The following is a 6,000-nucleotide window of genomic DNA, read 5'->3' on the forward strand; positions in this document are numbered from 1 at the left end:
GTTGAATGAAAATAAAAGAACGCGCGGCGCAATATTCTTTCGATTTAAATGAAACATCAATCTATTCAAAATGTTTATGCACAATGAAATTTTATATAAACTTTTCATACAATCTTTAACAATAATATTTATCGCAAGCTATAAAAAAAAAAAAGAAACAAAAAAAGTACAAATCTGCAATCGCCCAAAAGAATTGTGTAAATAATTAAACATTGTATTTATCGAAAATCTATTTGTTCGAATATCACAGAGTATGAAGCCAAAGTGATTCCATTAAGGTTTCTATAAGGAGCTCTAGGTCGGTGCATTATTAGGTACGAGCATGACAAGGAGTATCTTATATAGGGTGAACGCGCGATTCACAAAGATTGTCGATTTTATCCAGGTTCAAGTAGATGCTTCATATTTCTCACTTTTCTTACCGAGGTGACCGAGTCCGACGTTTGGATATATGAAGCCATTTATTTAACATCATCCTATCATCCTATCATCCTATCTTCTTATAATAAAACGAATCTATTATGTTGATTCATAAGTATGGAAAGTTGTTTTATTGAAATGAAAAGAAAAAAAAGAAGAAGAAAAAGAACAAATAAATCAATAAATATTTTTTATTACGATTATTATTATTCGTATTACTATAAATTAATTTCATTAATAAATTATGACAATTATCGTTATATATCTTATGAAATTAATGATTAAAGCATCTATGTATGTATTACAATTCATTTAGCATAGCGATCGATAATGAAGAGAAGCATTTTCAGCAGATCGTAGAACAGTACATTGGACGTTCCGTGTACGCCAGGTTCGTACTTGTTGCTAATATGACGTTATTAGTGGCTGCACTCGTGGTTCACGTAGCCTGGCATATCTAACGCACGTATCAACGTCAATCCCGAAAACGCATTCTCATAGTGCCGGTTTCGATAATCTTCTAACGAAAAGCATGCACACACTAATGTCTATCGGATAAAAGATATTACACTTTAAAGTTTTCTCCTATTGTATTTTTCGTGCTTAATACGAACGCGAATTGTCAGAATTGTTGAAGAAAATTCAATTAAAAGGAACGAAAAAGAAAAAGAAAAAGAAAAAAGAAAAAAGAATGAAATGAGATATTTCAAAATATAGATGTTAACTTATGGATAAGATAATATTATCTTAAAACGATCTAATAATTTATTATTTTTTAATTCACACATATATATATATATATATTACAAGGAATATACTCTAGGGTCTTTTTAAAACTGCAAAGATTACGTTTCGAATCGCAAGATGATATCCCAGAGAAACTTGATTTTCTCGTTGCGTTGTTCCTTCCTTTTGGATAATACTACCACGATTATATCTCTTCGTTTTCAAAGCGACTCACGTGTAACCCCAAGAGATACTACGGGTAAGCAAAGTCGACAACAACTTCTATCAGACTTCTCTTTGATATCGATCGTCAGATACTCATGGCTTTTCCCCTTTTAACACAGGCACATATATATATATATATATATATATATATATATATATGTATATACATATATAAACGTACATTTTACCACGATTATCAAAGTTCAATTATCCAAACATTAAAAGGCTGTTCACTTGTTCAAAGCTTGTATGGCTTAAACGACACGTATGGACAAAATGTAAAGTACAAATATAACCAGAGAACATAATCACCATTATGCGTCTATCGTATCGTTATATAAACTTGTGTTGATTATTTCCCTTCTCACGTATACGTAACAATTGCTTTTGTGTGGGTTAGAGTAAAATAGTGTTAATAGACTGTGAACTGACACTTTTCAATCTCTCATATATATATATAATCGTCGTAATCTTTGTAAACGTCGTAATCGTCGTAATCGCCTCAGTTTAATGTAGAATCTCATTATTTCGAATTTTTGAAAAAAGCTGTCTATTCGTGCATAAATTATTCTCAAACGAATATCACTTCTTTATTGTTTTTTTTTTTTCTTTTTTTTTTTTTTTTTATATATCACGATATATTTATCAAAATAGATAAAGCTTCTTGAAAAAATTCGAAAAACCGGAGTCCTAGATTAAATCTTCGTCTTTAAAATGAGATCTCGTTGATTAAATTCGATCAAAAGTTACGCCTCTTTTCATTGTTGGCGTGAATCATTATTAAAGCAGGACTAATTAATAGCCTTAAAAGTGAACGAATCGTACATATGTAACGATGCAAGAAAAGGGACTTTTATTCCCATGGATATAACTAAAAATTCTATGTTGAAGTATGTTAAATTATACTACATGTTAATTCCAAATCGTATATTTAAGTTCGGTCCCAGGTGTTAAACTTTTCCAATGATCAAAGTCAGCAATCCCCAAAGGAAATTCTCACCGACATATCATTATCTCACCTTGCCTAATGCCTATCAATGGCATTCTTGATTGATGAGATTAAACATTTTCAATGTTATCAACTGCAAATTCGTATTATTAAATTTATATGGATTTCGTTGATAATCACAGTCACTTCGATGAAGAAATAAATTTGGAAAATAATTTTGGTTATAACGATGATCGATTGTTTCGTATAAACGGATAATTTAAGCTCTGTTTTTTTTTCTCTTCTTTTCTTTTTTTTTTTTTTTTGTTTTTTTTTCTTTTTTTCAATTGCTTGCGCGCGTGCACGTGTGAGAGTGTGCGTAGAGAGATTACCCTATTTAATTTTTTTTCTAAATAACATTTTAAAAGCGCAGCTATATTCACGGCAAACGAATCTGAATAAATAGACGAGGCTATTAAAAAACGCTTTCTCGCATCGTCGCTCTCGCAGCATGCTGTTTTTCGTAGCGAACACACGTGAATTGACCCGAATGCAACTGTATCAAAGCAAGCGAGGGTGATCACTTTTTCACATTCCGACGCGTATTGGTCAGTATGCGCTACGCTTATATCGGATAGACACAATGTAGAAAGGCGGGGAGAAATCGATATGCGAGAGCTGAAAGAAAACTTTGTGATTTTGCTTTAACTATAGATTTTAATAGTATGTGCTGTATTTTTTTCTTTTTTTATTTATTTATTTTTTTTTTTCTGAAATATCTTATTACGCTCATGACACGTCTCGTCTGTTAAATATCAATATCTCATATTTATAATACATTTAAAATATATTTAATTATATTTAATATACAATAGATCTGCTATATATAAATATATTAATTCGGAATATTATTATTATTATATATATATATATATATATATATATATATATATATAACACATTGGATTTTAATGATAATATTAAATAATATTTACGTATAATTTCTTTGTTTGTTCTTTTTTCTTTTCTTTTTTGTTTTGTTTTTTTTGTTTTTTTTTGTTTTTTTTTTTTTATTATTATTAAGCAAAAATTGCACGGTTTTTAATTTATAGTCATATTACGAAATAAAACTTGTACAAAATAAAAATAATATACTTCTACGAGCTCGCAATTTCCAAGTTTTTTTCCGCGCTCTGTAACGTGACAATTGTATAACTAAGGTAACGCTACAAGAAATTTATATAAGCCGCTACATTTATTTCTTCCATTTATACGCAAATCTAGAACGAAATCTTGGACGGAGGGAAAGCATTCGTGCGATTTGTATGCGACGAGATTCTACGTTAAATTCTCACAAACTGAGCACAAGCATAGCGTTGCTCTCATCCTACGATAATATTCATTATAATTGCTACGTTACAAAGTTTTTATTTTAATTGAAGCGTATAATTTGCCTTTTGATAATTTCATAAGAATCTAAAGATATTTTGTTTTAACAAAGGTTTCGTATATTCGAAAACGTTTTAATATGAGACATAGATTGTAAAAAAAAAAAAAAAGAAAAGAAAAAAAAAAAGGAGGAAAAAGAAATATATATATATATATATATATATATATATATATATATTCGAATTTACAACAATTTAAAATGCGAAACAAGAAACGTGATAGAGACAATTTGGATCAAAACAAAAAAAGAAAATAAATAAAATAAAGCAGACAGTTTTTGAATATAATATTTTTCTTCTCCTTGCACATAGGGACTTTGGATTTTGCCATCGGGTTCTTTTTATCCCGATCTCATTTATTTCGTAGAATAATTCAGGTATATGAATGGTACCATAAGAGATACTGCTTAGGCAATTAACCGTCGTAAAACTAAATTGCCCGGTCGAACTAGAACGGAAGCTGGGTGAACGAGATAGAGTCGAGTCTGGCAAATCGATTATTAAATCGATAGGAAAATAGTTTAAGTCGTTAGTTAATAGAGAGATAAAAAGTAATAGTAAAAAAAGAAAATATATATATATATATACATATACATAAAAACGTTATTATTCTTAAAAGAGAGAATAGAATTTAAGAACGTTGACCATGTTGATACGTAGTATGCTAACAAGTCAAGTTGTACGAGTTTACTAATCAGTATCACACGAGTCTCGCATGAACGTATATAAGTGAATGTTATTATCCTTCCTTGGAAAGTGGTTTGATCGACCATCGAACTTGAACTTGTTTCACAAGAATCTATGGGAAAAAAGGAAAAGTGTCTTGCTTTTCCAATTTTGTTCTTATATATATCTTTCCTTGCTTCCTGAGTAACAAGTATGCATATCTCAAACGTGTCATGTACTCTTAAGTTATTGTCAAGAAAATAGTGAAAATCGAGAAACGATTTAAACACATATATACACACACATGCACGCACATATATATATATATATACTATTAACTTCTCACGTTCACTTCTCCTATTTTGATAAACAGATCTTTTTTTAGATATAAAATATCTAAGAGTTATGTTTAATTAATATCAACATGAATGATTTCAATGTTTCTTTTTTAATTTAACGTCTTAATTATATATCTTCAACAAGTTGATCAATGAAAACCCATGCGTTTTAACTTTTACGACGAGATTATCCCGATATCCAAGGGAATTGAAGTTGTTCCATACGTTGAAAAGTATTCCGTCGATAAAATTAACGACCCCTACGTGAAACCGCAACGAAATGTTCGAATAACGAATTGTGTTTAAGTGGATTTGTTCGCGAGTTCATGCTTGTTCAAGATTCTTTACTCCCATGAGATATGATTTATACAGGAAGATATATATGTACATATATATATATATATATATATATATATATATATATATGAAAAAGAATTTATAATTCAGAGAAAGAAAGAAAGAAAAGAATCGAAGGAAAGAAGAGCTTCGAATAGCAATGTAAAGTTAATTTGTTCGAGATATCTAACGTCATACGATTTAATAATTTCAATATTTATTTTTCATAATCATTATTGTACGTTAAAAAATGTTATCATGTCTATAAATAATAGAAGCTAATAAATATTTGTTGAAAAAGTTTGAAATATTTATTACCAACTCGTAAATCTTTGATATGGCAAAACTTTGGGTTTTCGTAAAAGGTAAATAAAGATAGAATATATATGTTTCTCTCTTTTTTTTTTCTTTAGAAAAATATATGATACCAGTACGAGTATTATTTATGAATGAAATATATAACTCGGTCAGCCATACTCAAAGCGGTCTGTCGTAATCGACCGATTGCTTTAATTCGATTTCGTATATATACGAAATATATGTATATATATATATATATATAAAATACAGAATGGGTAAAAAAATTTCAAGCGAGCTTATGTAATTTTAAAAATCGATTACACTTTTTTTTTTCGATATATTTTAGGTTTCGTAGTTTTTTTACAATTCGAACAAAAAGAACAGGAGAAATTAGTTTTTAAAGTCTGAAAAATGGATAAACGATTTTTAAAATCATCTAGAAATATTTTTCCTATTTTGTATATACCATATAAAAGAATTATTTTCTAATATTCAACGAGTTTTCGAGCTTTGAATTTTGAAATTTCGACTACAATATATTGACAATTATATTGCGAGAATATGTAATATCGTAAAAATAGATGGAAAAACTTGGAATTGTTCTGTTAAAATA

Source organism: Vespa velutina, chromosome 23, assembly GCF_912470025.1.
Source record: "Vespa velutina chromosome 23, iVesVel2.1, whole genome shotgun sequence".
Classification (NCBI taxonomy): Eukaryota; Metazoa; Arthropoda; class Insecta; order Hymenoptera; family Vespidae; genus Vespa; species Vespa velutina.